At 40.8% G+C, this 15198-nt stretch overlaps 1 pseudogene; it reads right to left on the bottom strand.

Annotated features, from left to right (window-relative positions):
* Nucleotides 1–12274: 12274 nt before the first annotated feature.
* On the bottom strand, nt 12275–14108 carry LOC119890740 (annotated as a pseudogene).
* Nucleotides 14109–15198: the final 1090 nt, after the last annotated feature.

The following is a 15198-nucleotide window of genomic DNA, read 5'->3' as shown; positions in this document are numbered from 1 at the left end:
ACGACTTAACTTACCCTCATAAAAACGGCGCACAACTAACATTAATGTTAAAGTTAAATTTCCATCTTGCAAGCTGAGAAACAACACTTCATTTAAAATAAATCATATCTGCTGTGTCTGTGCCATTTTAATATTAAGTTAAGTAAGTTATGTTAACGCTACAGTGACGTTACATAGCTTGCTCCAATGGCTTCTCCATTATTTAGCTCACTTCTAACTTAGATCAGCTAACGTTAGCGAGCTACTAAACTTTACCTTCACATAACGTTAATCAGTACAGAGTGCACCAAAATGATTAAAATAATGCAGACAAGATCGTGCTTATTTTACTGGAATGGAAACTTACCAACGTGTCTGAAATAAACTACCTTCAGCGATGATGGTTGTTATCCCTGAGCCTTTCGGTTTTTTTACTGCGCCATCCCCGGCGCCATTTTATTAATGCTAGTAATTGACGAACGTCTATGTTATTATTGAGTGACAGAGTAAAGTACAGTGTCCAACAGTTCTGTTAGAAACCAGATTAAACCAGCAAAAATAACAACCGCACAATATGTCGATTTTACATGTAAATATAAGTTAAGAAATTATTTCAATAAGCTTACGACTTACCTCAAGAATCTTGCTAGCAGACACCACTGGCGCGAATTCTCTCCGTCATGTCCACTTTTTTATTCTTTTCCCGAAATGCATTTGAGCTCGTGGACAGTTGTCGTCAGTCGGCATCTAAGCGTAACTAAGCAACAACCACTGTCTGTCGTCCTTCCTAGCTAGCCTACGTGAAGCTAAATTGTCTGTTCAAAAACATATTTAACATTATACTAGGAATAGTGTAAGTACTGGCTAGCTTCTAAATGGTTGGCATTACCAGTGTTGTTTAGTTATATTGTCTCTGAGAAACGGAGCTGTTCAGGGCGTTCAATGACCACTGAGTAGCATTTTTTTTAGGAATTCACAGAGTAAAGTGATTCAATAAATAAATAAAGTAAAAACACTCTGCTGGGTCGGCTGCTGTTCAGCTAAATCAAATAGGCTACTGTAGCTGACGCTTTTTAAAATTGTGTTATTTTTTAAAGCTGACATTGGGTGTGTGTAAAGCAGATCAGTCTACACAATATTGTGTTGAATGCTGTGAACAAAGTCACAGGTTGTGTTGATTTATAACTACACATAACTCTGTGTAAAAAAGCTAAATTCTTCCAACACATTTTTAGTAAATATTGACACAAAATGTGTAGACTACAGTGGTACACATAATATGTGTAAATATTTTACACATTCCTTCTAAGAGTGTATGAGCAATTTAAAGGGTCACTATGGAGTTTTCAGCGGCCACTAGCGGTGCGGTTTTAAGATTGCAACCAGGTGTGTGCTCGTACACGTGCTCGCTTGAACTCATGAGCGAGCATAATCCGAAACACAACCGCTTTCATGCAGAAATCCTGCAATAAACGCAGGAACACCAGCATGCAGGCTGTGGCTTTTCTCCAGACATGTTCCGGCTCTGTTACTTCAACGTTCCCGTCTCAGAGGCAGATCAACACTCCGTAACGTTACTTCAGCGCAGCCAGACGCATATTGGCACAATCCTCCTGGAAAAAGTGTGAGTGACAGGGTCTATAGACAGGCAGGGAGACCGCTTCACACAACATGCTGTAAACTCAGGTAAAGCCCTACTGCAACATTACAGTAGTAATAGTTTTATCAGCTGCAGGTTGAACTAATCCATGCTCGTTACATGATCACGGTCCATTTACTGCATTTAGCCGACGTGCTACAGCGTTAACTCACCTGCTTCTTTCAGTAACGTTAACTTGTATCTTTATTATCTGTGTATCTGTCACCGGAGCCTCAGCAATGTCAGCAAAGCTAATTGTATTGGATGATAACGAAACGGGTAATGAGCTGGACTGAATATTATAACGAGATTGTGTCACACTTTATAAAAGTTAGACCGCAGTAAGTAACTTTACTGTAACTAGTGTCAGTGGATGGCTCTTCCTCTGGGTTGTATATTATGTGGGTCATGTTAGTTACAGCGAGTGAGAGGTGGAGAAGCTGTGTACCTGAGTATTGGTAAAAGGCAATAAATCTAAATCGAAACAAACAGCAGCAGGTCTGAGCTAATGTAGCGTTAGCTGGCTGCATCACTATAGGATAGTAAACAAATTGCTCCACATTTTATTTTTACCATTACATCATTTCTGGCAGGCTTTGACACTTTGACATAATATCTGTGGTACACAGGATAGTAATATGGGTTGGTGGTTGGTGAATTAATGTGAAAAGCGATAAAACATCAGACACTGGATAACATTAGCAACTGATCGGCGTTAGCCGGCGAGCTAACGTGATTTTCTGTGTTTCTCCAGCTTTACTAACGCTCACTTTGTTCTTACTCGACATCATCTGAACCTGTTTGGTCTGATGGGCTTCAGTCTTCAGCACATCCTTTATTGTTGTTTTGTATCCTTACGTGGAGCCTGTGTTTTGCTGTGAGCTGGTTGTTTTATGGTGTTAGTGGACTGCATGTCGTTAGCTGCGGTGTTGTCGCTGTAGTCTGAGAGAGGCTCGGGAGTGCGCAAAGGGCTGAATCTGACCCTGAGTCCCCACATTAAAAGCAGAATAGTGGATGATGCAAGGAACAGAAAAAACTTCAAGCTTCATTTCTAAGTGAGTTTTCAGCCCTTTGACAATAAGGCAATGAAAATTTGATTTATTAAAATCAAAAACTTACATATAGCCCCTTTAAGATAAGATGGTGCTTGACCATTAAGAGCTCTTTGTAGGTGAGAAGAAGGATTTTAAATTCTATTCCGGATTTTACAGGAAGCCAATGCAGAGAAGCTAAGGCAGGAGAAATATCTCTTTTCCTGGTTTCCGTCAGAACACGAGCTGCAGCATCCTGAATCAGCTTAATGGACTTTTTTGAGCAGCCTGATAATAAGGAATTGCAGTAATCCAGCCTAGAAGTAACAAATGCATGGACTAGTTTTTCTGCATAATTTTTAGACAGGATGTTCCTGATTTTAGCAATATTACGTAGGTGAAAAAAGGCGGTCCTTGAAATTTGCTTAATGTGAGACTTAAACGACATGTCCTGATCAAAGATAACTCCAAGATTCCTCACAGTGGTGCTGGAGGCCAGGGCGATGCCATCCAGGGAAACTATATCTTTAGATAATGCATCAAAGAGGTGCTTGGGCCCCAGATCAATAACTTCAGTTTTATCTGCACTGTTAACAATTACCAGGTTTTCACAGTAAATTCTCACAACAATTTACTGTAAAGAAGCTTTCACAATGCATATTTTTTTTGAAATACCACTGAATTCTAAATAACCGACCATTCAGCAACCGTTACTAATTTTAAATTGCTGACTGAGGAGACGATGGAAGGGAACTGTCTGTCCAAGGGGAAAGAGACTGGAAAGCGGTTTCACTTAATAAGGTATGTGTGGCCATTTCAGCATGCAATTATGTGAATATATTTTATTCAATGTGTACCTCTAGATTATGATTAGCAAACAGGTTTGTAGCAGGAGGAACAGTAATATGACTCTTATCGTGTTAGCTAACGTTAGCTTAATGCTTGCCTGTACAACGCAAATATTGGATTTCACTGTGTCGAGATGTGAACGGTGTATGTAAGCTAACAAGTAAACATTGATGTGTAATGTTATAGTTGGCTAAGTAGCAAGAAAACGTAACATTAGCTGTTGTAACTGTCATGTAATGTTAATGTCAAGCTACAAGGCTAGCGGCCAATGAAGCAGTGCTAAAGTCCATTTCTTATTAATTTAAAGACTGTGATTAATTGGTGTTATTCTGAGCTTCTGCGCTTCTAATATAATGTGAGTTGGGTTTGCTGTGGTGGCTTTCTGGGCGGGCTAGGCTAACGTTATTAAGTTAGGTTACAAGCAGTGTACGTTATTTGGGGATAATTCCGTGCCCCGCTAGCTCCCCCGCCTCTTCCCCTGTTAATGCACGGCTTGAGTCTGTGAGATTAACGTTAACTTTTAAAAATGACACTTAGGGGGGGGAAATCTGTCAGACTAAATATTAAAACCCTCCCGCTGCCCCGAGCGGGTCATAATGACTTCGGCTCGCTTCTTTCCCTTCCCTTCGAACAAACCGGACCCATCTGCTGTAGAACAAACCAGTCTGGAGTGCCTACAGGGGTGGGGGGGGCACCTTGTTGATTGTGTACACGGATACTTTATTTGTAAGGTGGTTGGATGTTTTAGTATACTGAAGGACAAATGACTTCTTAGTTGCAATTAAACTTCTCTTGTCAGTCTGGAATCAATACTCACTGACTAACTCTGATATAAACTCTGCAACAAACACAGATACTCAGATATTTGTATCAAAGCCTCTGAAAACCTGAACAGGAGTTACGGACTTATTTCAGTGCATTTATTTGTGTTTGACAGGTTGTTCATGTTTCTCAAACCCCAAATTATTGTTGCAGACTTGTATTCAGTTATGCCTTGACTTTTCATATGGTGAGTTACTCAAGTTTCCTAACCTGAGAAAGGTTGAAACAATTGGTAGTTAATAAATGTGTAAAGACTTGCCCTGTTCCCTTATTGTCTCCAATAAAATCAAAATTTAAGGCCTTAGAAAGTCTTAAATTTGCTCAACTTTGTGTTCTAGGTCTTAAAAAATTTTAACAGGTCTAAATTGTCCAACGTCCATGTAACGCTACCTCTAATGCTCATTGAAATACTCCTGCAGCGCTTTAGAATGTTTTTTCCTCCCGTGGTGTTGTAGTTCTTTATTTCGCTAGTCATATATTGTATATATTCTAGGTCTTAAATAATTTTAAACAAGTCTTAATTTTCCAACGCTTTAGAAGGTTTTTTCCTCTTGTGGTGTCCAAATATAATTATACCACAGATATAAACAAATTTATTCTTCAGCTGTGTGAAAGTACAACCTTAGCGACTCTTGCCTGAAAGAAACAGAACTAAGGGCTTGGTTAAAACCAGTTGCTAGCAACGTATTTGAAGCCTACTGTTGCTGCTTAATGAAGGAGCACAGCTAAAATTTCACACGATAATTAATGATTTTTAGTAAGCTACGGTAACATGCATGGCTATCTCCCTCTCCTAATCCTTCAAAAGACGAGCAAATGTGAAAGAGAAAGCGTCAGAAAGTGACTGAAAGTTAGGATAAGATCAGCGTTAACTTGTCAGACTCTGTCTTGTACTGTACATCTTGAAACTTAAATTCAATTATAAAGAAGTAATGCTAGAAGTAACACTAAAGCAAATTAGGGCGCAAATTAGTCCTTTAAAGCTAACAAAGAGATTATTCTTTTGGATTTTGGTGTACAAATGAAATGCTTGTAATTATACAAAAGTGAGGTTGTTCTTCCCGCAGACACCCTGATTGACTGAGCTTTGCTATCATGGCTGTCAAAACTCACTCTGTGTGCCAAAATCATTTTTCACACTGTCACAAAAACAAATAACATACTGTAGAGCCCTGTGGTTTCTTCCTTTCTTACATCAAATAGAAATATATGTACATTTAGTAAAGTCAATAAATGAGAACACCATTGTCTGTATTTGACAAAATAGTGAGCTAGATCAAGTCTTAAAACCGTATTTACTTAATTTACTCTGGCGGCAGGAAAGGGTGGGAAGCAGGTAGTTCCCAAATCAGGCTGGAGCCACTCGTGAATGAACTTTACGCTGCAACAAAACACAGTATAATGCAAAAAAGTTAGATGTGAGACTTTTAAAGACTTTTATTAATGCCACTTGGAATTCAGTTTAAGAGCAATTTTACAATAAATTGAAGAAATAAAAAATGCCAAATGAGAAAAAAAACATGAACTAACATCAATTAAGTTAGCTAACGTTACTTAGGGTTTAGGGAATTTTGTCCAAATGTTTAATATGATTTAACGTTACTAACCCAAACAAATTGAAGCTCCAGTAAATTAAATTCACTTAAGTCACAAAACCCCCCACTAATGTTGACCTGCCCGAGAATCACATTTCAAGTTTTTTTCAGTAACAAAGTCATCAAGTGATTGTCTGACTTTACATCCACATCTCCATTGCCAACAGTAGCTGCTACTAGCTTGTCTGGCATACTTTTAATGGCATCAATTTGACAAAATGTAAGCAAATATAGGCTAAAAACGAGACTCAAACAAGTAACATTAAAGGTTAAAAAAATAACAGAACCTGCTATCTAAGTTAGGCTATCAGATTAGCTTTGTTTAGAGGGGTGAAATTAAATATGCTCTCATGACTGCTTTAAAATTACTGACCACTGTAGGCAATTCATGTTAAAATCACTCCTCTCCCAGACAGAAACATCCTATCCAAATTGGGCTTTGTTACATTTTACCCAGCTTTTAACTCATATAATTAATGTTAGTTAGCTAGCGTAACATTAATGCTAAGGTACTGTAACATGAGCTAACTTAACTTGCCATAATTGTATATACTTTCTGAATTAAATACGGCAAACAAAGCAACATTATTTGACTGTAAACGTTATTATTTTACCCTCTAGGCAACTTGTACGAATAAAGCATATTTTCACAGCACAGTTTAATGTTACCCAGATAGCAGAGGACTCGGGGGCAGATCCGCCGTACATTCTCCCCCGTTTTGGCCATGCGTATTCATGTATGTATAAACGTGTATACGGTGTGGATAAAGCACTTTTGCCGAGTCAGAGTATTATACTCGTAATACGAGTCAATATCTGGGCTCGGATTGAATAAAAATCCTCATTGGGTAGCTGACTGTGTCAGGATTAAACTTCAACACTTCAGAAATACAAAAGTAGCACACCCGCAGAAAGACAGAAAGTCGCTGACAGTGTGAATGTCTAAATGAACAGGCGTATTAATAATGCGTTGATAAAAAGTGTTCTGTATGAAAATATCAGCCTTATTCTTTCAGCTCGGCTGTGTGTCGGCGTTTCCACCTTAAAAGACACGGGCCGTTCTCCCTCACTTCAAAAAAACTTGTCGCCACTTCAAAAATGATATTAATTTATTTAACACACTCAAAAGTGTTCCAAACATTGTTCTAAATTAACTTCATAAAGCAATGAAACAAAAACTCCATTCATGCAATAAAATGTGCTCAAATAATGTTTGAAAGACTGAATCTCAACATTTAGGCTGCTGAAAACTCACCCACCTTTTGCGATGTGGGTGCAAAAGGTGGGACGGAACCATAGACTGTATATGAAAATGGACGGAGTGTCCGTGACGTCACCCATAGCGTTCTGAAGAGCCGTTTTGCAGCTCAAAATTGGCGGAGCTGGCCGGCGCCATCTTGGCAGTGCGTCACTGGGCGTCACTGCCGGACAACCATAAATGGGCAAAGAGGCGGGTCATGGGTGGAGCTGAGGTGACGTGTTGCGGAAATCACGCCCACCAAGCACGACGTGACCAAGTTAGCTCATGCTAAGGAGCTAATGCTATATGCTACTGGTTGCTAGCTAGCTTGCTAACCAGCTAATCCCGCCGGGTTTGTGTAGTTGGCGGTTGGATCTAGGTTGGAGCCAGTCTACAATCGTGATTACCAGTTTACAGGAGGTAAATGAATGTTGAACTTTACAACAAAAACTGGAAATAACTATGTTTCTGTTATTGAGATTATGCTATAGACAGTTAAAAATGCAAAAACATTTTTTTATATATAAATGTGGTAATTTGCAACACTAGATTTTGTCGAGAAATTTGTGATTTAAAGTTAACTGTTAAGGTTACCATGAATCAGCATTTAACATTATTAACGTTACATTTCAAACGAACAATTTCAAACGAACAATTTCAAACGAACAATCTGCAAGTGCCAACAGTGGTACTTGCAGAGACGTTTCCTCGTCCACAAAATATCATGAACCCACATACGGCGAGTCCGTCCTCTCTCCCTACCTGCTTCAGCCTTCTCTTCATACAGAGCAAGGACTCTACTGTGTTGACATTTTTACATCCAGCAAAGTTAGGTAGAACTACTTAACTAACTAATAACTAACTAACTAATTTTATGTATCATAGCAACCAAAGCAGTCCGAAAAAATGCTGCGCCTCAAATGCGCTCCCAGCTAGGCGTTTTCAGAACAGCAGCTGCCGTTTTCAGCTGGTAAAAAAAACACTTTGGTGGACACAGGCCCTTAAAAGAAGGCCAAGCAAAGCAGTGCTTGGGAGAGAAGAAAACAGAACGAGCTATGATGAAAGTTGGGACTTTTATATCCTGTAGAGCACAAGGTCTAGGCGTGGCAGGGGGCATCACATGTCCTACAGGAGAGAAAGATGACAAGGTTAAAAAATACTGGTAGAATACATTCAGTATGGCCTGTCTGGGTTAAAAGCCCACTCACCACAACAAGGTGCAGGCTAGGAGTGGGAACATATAACACGGAACAAACATACAAAACGCTACAAAATCACGGGTACAAGACATGAATGAAATACAGAACATATGACCAGTACAAAACTGGAAAACCTATGTACAATGGTGGGCGATAACAACATCAACATACAACATCAACATCTCGCCCAGTCCTAATGAAAACAGCAATATTTGTTCAAATTAATTTTATAACACAACCTAAAATACTTAATTATCACTGTAACACTTTATAAACCATGAATGTTACCTTTTTGAAGCTATGTTGAACTTAACATAAGAGAATTTGAAAATTTGCTGACCTTTTTAAAAATAATTTTTTGTTTTTGTAAATATGCAACTGATCCTTAACTTTAACTCAGAATTCCAGAATCTTTCTACATAAACACTGACCAGGGAGGTTGCACATGCATTTCAAAAGATAGACGATGAACAAATCAATAACACCTTAGGCACCATTTATGCGGACTCTGTCTTTCAGATGACACAAGAAAGCCCATGCAAACTATGAGAATAAGCAGCGATATCTTTGTGGTTTAAGGTAGGCACAATGTGTAAAGGCTCAATGTACAAATTACAACTGTGTTTTTTCTTGTGTAGCATCCAAGCATTAAATGATTTGTAAGAGTTGGGCCCCGTTCATGCAGACTCCAACTGAAAATCATCCTGGTGGGATTCTCTCTAAGTATGTGTTTCTTCAGTATAGAAAGATGTTCCTTTATTAATACCCCGTAGGGGTGTAAAAGTTGAAGAAAATATAATACAAGTAGAATTAGTTACTATTCTATGTAGATGTAAAAATATATACACACTGTACACACACTATATACAAATATACAATAAACATTCTATGTAGATGTATAAATATATACACACTGTACACTATAACAAAAACAACTATTATGTACTACACACACACACTTAGGCCCCGTTTATGCAGGCTCTAAGTTTATACTGAACAACTGATTTCTCAGCTATGTACACCTCATGTAAACACTCAACACATCATAACAAATGAACAGCTGTAATGCCTCCTCTTCTCTTTCATTTCCTCTTACAGAGCTACCACTTTCCTACTTTTTGTTGTTCAGTGAGAAACGTGAGCTCCAGCTAGCATATTGGAGATCTATGAGATATTCTGGTTTTGAACTGCCCGTGGGAGGAATGTACATGTAAAAATCTGTACATTCTTGATTAAAAGTCATGTGAAATCTCTTTTATCTTTCGTCTCCTCAATTCGGGTGTGTTTACAAAACGTCTCTGGTGAATCTCTCGGACTCGACTCGCAAGCATCGGTATGCACAGATTTGATTGGTTGAGCAGCGTCACATGAGACGATTGGAGCACATGCGATTGGTCTGTGAGTTTCCTGGTCCTCTAAACCAGTACAGTAAATGCTAGAAAAGCTGCGCGGGTTAAAATAGAAACGCTTTTATATTTTGTATCTTGTCATTATATAGGTTTGTTTGTTATGCTGAAAGTCATCAGAGCATATTCCTTGAATGTGTAAGATTTTCTCACACATACAGCTCTACTTGGCAGTAAAGCTGACACTGATTAATAAAACCAACATGTCAGTACTTTAGAGGTAGTCTTCACTGTCATCCATACCTTTTTATATTAGAATTTACATTTTCTGCCATTGTCCCTTAAAAATCTTTTACATAACATACCGGTATCTGAAATCACAAACTTCCGTTCCATTGTATTGTTAGGAAACTTCACCTGTCAATCTTAATATGATGAGCAACGTCACAAAATTATGCCAACGACTAGATTGCTCCTGTACTCATCCAGGTTTGCTATTGTCACATCTATAAAAGAAATAGGGTGCTGAGTTTTTATGTGCCAGATTACAGACCAGTCTATGCTACAGACTTCTATTTAGCTTGTTTGTAACATTTAGCTAATGCCAAGCTAACGTTAGCTGTGCTTGTACATAACATACAGGATGACAGACAGATGTCTGACAGACAGAGATGATTAAATTAACGTTAACCCTTTCTACATGTTTACCTTAGAGACAGGTGCACAAGTATTGTCTTTTTACTCGCAAAGGTTTTATTGCATGCGTTGCTATTGGTTCGTCTGGACTGATATTATATAGCTCTTTTGTTAATTATGTGACATTTAATAAAGCATAACATTATTACAGCACAGAGATGTTGTGCTAAGTTATAGTTTTAACACAGCCGTAGCGTAACTTTAGTCCTGCTAGTGTTTACAGCTAAAAGCTGATGAGAGTTGTTCTTGGTCCGCTCCACTTCAGCAACCTGACACCGGGAGCCGAATTCCCTCCAAGGTCCTGTCCTCTTCAAAACAAAACCCGGTCATTAAAACACAGCCACATAGCAACGTTAACGTTAGCCCTGTGGTGTGTTACAGCTAAAAGCTGATGAGAGTTGTTCTGGGTCCGCTCCACTTCAGCAACCTGACACCGGGAGCCGAATTCCCTCCGAGGTCCTGTCCTCTTCAAAACAAAACCCGGTCATTAAAAAATTAAAACACAGCCACAAAGCAACGTTAACATTAGCCCTGTGGTGTGTTACAGCTAACAGCTGATCTGCCAGAGAACGCAACGTTACTTACTTTTTGCTGTGGCTCAGGAGGTAGAGCGGGTTGGCCGTTCATCGGAAGGTCGGTGGTTCAATCCCGGCTCCCCCAGGCTGCATGTCGAAGTGTCCTTGGGCAAGATACTGAATCCCGAATTGCCCCTGGCTGCTGTTCCGCCAGTGTATGAATGTGTGTGAATTTTAGCTTCCGTTTGAGCACTTAGGCTCAGTGTATGAATATGTATGACTGGTGATGTGAATGCAGATGTAGTGTAAAAGCGCTTTGAGTGGTTGAAAAGACTAGAAAGGCGCTATACAAATACGGAGCATTTACATTTATCAACAGATCCGTGCTGCTGTTTCACAGTGTGCACGGTTGTTGCCCTCCTACGGCCTCCTCCACGTCTCCTGATGTACTGGCCTGTCTCCTGGTAGCGCCTCCAAGCTCTGGACATTACGCTGACAGACACAGAAAACCTACCACTAGAGTGAAAGCATTCAAAAGTGACCAAAACAGGCCAGGCAGCATAAGAACTGAGAAGTGGTCTGTGGTCACCACCTGTACAAAAGCTGAAGTGTAAAAATGATTCTTGTCTGTGGTAACGATAGCTTTCCTGATGTCTCTGCTGGTTACAGGTCGTATCCAAAATATAGTTAATTAGATAACCGCTTGTAACAATTAGTTTTTTGTCTAGATTAAACAAACTTGTGAATAAAATATGAAGTGTTGATTAGTGTTCTTTAGAGGGACAGTGAAGTGGGTTTTATTACATGTGGACAGAGCCAGGCTAGCGGTTTCCACCGCCTTATTTTCCCCACACCAGCTTTGAGCCATGTTCTGCCTAGGGATGAAATGATTATTGGTTTAATGATACACATTTTAATTACCATGATAACCGGGTTCATTTACCTCGTTATTATAAACTTACAGCAAATACTGTCCAGCATCAACCGAAGTTAGCGACAGCCTCCCAGAAGCAGGCGTGCATGTATGCAACGTTGGTTTGTTTGGGTCAATGACAATACGGCGGAAGACGCGCTGCAGAGATTTTTCACTCTTTCATGAGAGTGCTGAGGGAGACTTGATTGAAGAAAATAATCTTATCGTTAACACAGGGTGAGTTAACTTGTAGCTTTGGTTTGTCTCTCCGACAAAGCTGGTGAGGAAGAAATAATGCATTTCCATCTGTTTCAAGTTTTTAAAAATAGCTAACCTAACTCGCTTCTGGCTGTAGCTTTATATTTACCATTCAGACATTTTCTAAGAACAGATTGTCTAACTCTTGACAAGAATGCAAATAAGCACATTTCTCAAAACTAAACTTGTCTTTCAAATGTCAGACAGCAGACGAAGCAGGCCTCTGGTGAGCTCAGAAACTTCCTGGTTGAGTATTTCAATCTTGTTGAGTTGATTAATGATCTGTCTGACCTCCTCCGTCTCCAGCAGCAGAGTTACATTAGCCTGAGTGGAGTCGTGGCTGCTGCTTCCTGTACTGGCTCTAGGCCTGGTGTGTTGAAAAGTGACCAAGGGTCCATGGTCTTCAGTTCCCTCTACAACGGTGGGACTAAGATCTGGGCTCCTAAGCAGGGGACATTTGGATTAAGCAGCTCTGAAGGCTTTTGCTCAGCCGCTGACTCTCCCTGGGCTGAGACTCGAGTGGCTGTACGAGTGCTGTGCTCTTTTTTTTTTGACAGTGGCTGAGGGGTTGAGCTCTGCCCGTGAAGGCCAACAAGGTTTCTGAAGCTGGTCAGCAGCAGATTGCGAAGGGAGCGTGTTGCTGGAGGGAGGTGGACCAAGTTGTCAGACTCATCCCCCTGTGTATCCACAATAGAGGGGAGCCTGCGTTCGTGGGTAAGCCTGGGTGACCTTGAAAACCCGCTGAGGCCCTCGTCCTGGCTGTCCTCACGCAGGTTGTAGATTGTTGTGGATATCTGAGGCAAACACACTGGCATACTTGTGGTAGAGTACCACCAGCACATCTTTCAGGTCACACACACTGATATACTGAATGTGATAGTATGTCAGCGCCTTCACATCAGCATTGGTCTTGATGACCTGGTCTGTTTCAGGAAGGTCAGATCCCAGAGCAGACAAAATTGATGGCTTGCAGCACGTCATCCTTAAAGATGAGGTACTCCCCAGGGACACAGAAGGAGGTTTTTATAAGGAGGGAGGCAACCCCAACTGGCCCCCATAAAAACTGGCAGCTGGAGAATGTCTTTTTTTCGCTGCATGGCGATGCCAGTCCTCAGCTCAACAGGGAAGTCATGCAGGAGCTTGTTAACATCTATACCATTATTGACCGACTATGTGTTCCTGAAGTACTCCATCATGCATTGTTTTAACTGGTGGGCAGACGGTGGACACTGATAAAGTCCTTTAGTTCCTTCATGCGTGTGCGGTAGAGAGAAATTCGTGAGTACATACGCTGGATGATGGCACCAGGGCGTACATCAGCGCGCTAACAAGCATGGTGCAAATGGAGAACATCTTTTCAGCATCAGTGTTGGCAGAGACATTGCCAAAGCCCACAGTGGTCAGACTGCTGACCGTAAAGAAAAGGGCAGTGCTGTTAATGTATGGCGTCTCCATATGTATGCCCAGCTCATTGAGCCGCCCAGTGTGCGAGGTCCACTCCTTCTATCTCCACGTGTCCAATCTTGTACCAGATGCAGGCCATCCAGTGTGCCAGCAGGGCAAACATAGACATTAGCAAGGTCAGCACCACGGTGCTGTACTGAAGCAGACCAAGGAGACGCAGTAGGCGTACAGTCTTGAGCAGGTGGGTGAAGGTCATTGGGATGTAGACGGCATACAGCAGATCAATGGGCCAGGAAGCAGCCAGGTCCACAAAGAACCAGGTGGTGTGTAAGTCATACACCACCTTTCCTGACTGGTAGATACAGGTGATGCTGAAGTTCAGGACCATGTCTATAATAAAGAGAAATTGCACTACACCATCAGTAGTGACAGTACATTATGTTTCTATGGCGGTTTCATCATATAAAGTGAAGCAGGCGTTTCAGGGCACGCTGACAGCCACGTAGAAAGTGACTATAAGTATTAGCCAGTCCCACAGGACTTTGGACATTCTGTAGTAGAGCAGGATGACGTGGGACTTCTGCACTGCTGCTACCTCTGGTATCAAAGGCTATTCAATCATGCCCTGAAGCCAAACTGTCCAACGTTTCCTGACATTATAACAATTTAGCTTTTCAATGCATTTGAGCTTCTTCAGGCATTTGATTTCAGCTCTTCTACATTTTCTGCAGTGTTTTGCAAATTCAGTTCAGCATTCACACGTAAATGCAATTATCTCGTCATTGTGAATGTCAGCATTCACACTATAGTTATCCACATCTTTATTAGTGTGAATGCTGAGTCAGCATTAGCCCTCATATTTAGCCCAATTTACCTTTGCAGATGATGCACTCTCAAAAAGGAATAAGCTCTGAATAAGAACCTGGACATCCTTTTGTTCTTTAATAAAAACTGTGACATCATTTGCGTAGGCACTCAAAAAAACACCACACCGCTTTTCTTTCTTCAGTCCCACCAAACCATGTCTGAGTTTGTTCAAAAGTGGTTCAATACACAATGAATACAACTGACCAGATAAAGGACAGCCCTGTCTAATTCCACCTAACGCTCCTACTGGACAACTAAGTCCACCACACACTTTAAACAATAGCAGTACCCTACTTAAGTAAGAGCGATAACACAGCTCTTGCACCACTAGTTGGTAATGTCCCCGAGTAGAACGAGTCCTTAAAACATTATGCAAGTCCTTCTTCAAGAGCTCCTCAAAACACTTGTAGAACCACCCGCTTCGAATGTTATCACTCGAATGGGCGTCATCAGTGTAGGTCATACACCACCTTTCCTGACTGGTTGATACAGGTGATGCGGAAGTTCAGGACCATGTCTATAATAAAGACAAATTGCACTACAACATCAGTAATGACAGTGCAGTGTGTTTCTATGGCGGTTTCATCATATAAAGCAGGGGTTCTCAACCTTTTGCCAGATGGCATCGCCCTGGCCTCCATCACCACTGTGAGGAATCTTGGAGTTATCTTTGATCAGGACATGTTGTTTAAGTTAATTAAGCAAATTTCAACCAGGAAAAGAGATCACATTTCTCCTGTCATAGCATCTCTGCACTGGCTTCCAGTAAAATCCAGACCTTACTATCCCACCAGAGCACTGTGCTCCCAGAATGCAGGGTTACTTGTGGTTCCTAGAGTCTCCAA

Source organism: Micropterus salmoides, unplaced genomic scaffold (assembly GCF_014851395.1).
Source record: "Micropterus salmoides isolate LMB-PRFRI ecotype aquatic unplaced genomic scaffold, ASM1485139v1 Ms_hic_scaffold_1, whole genome shotgun sequence".
NCBI classification, from domain to species: Eukaryota; Metazoa; Chordata; class Actinopteri; order Centrarchiformes; family Centrarchidae; genus Micropterus; species Micropterus salmoides.
Note: the sequence above shows the minus strand (reverse complement) of the source record. Positions and strands in the feature narration are given on the sequence as shown.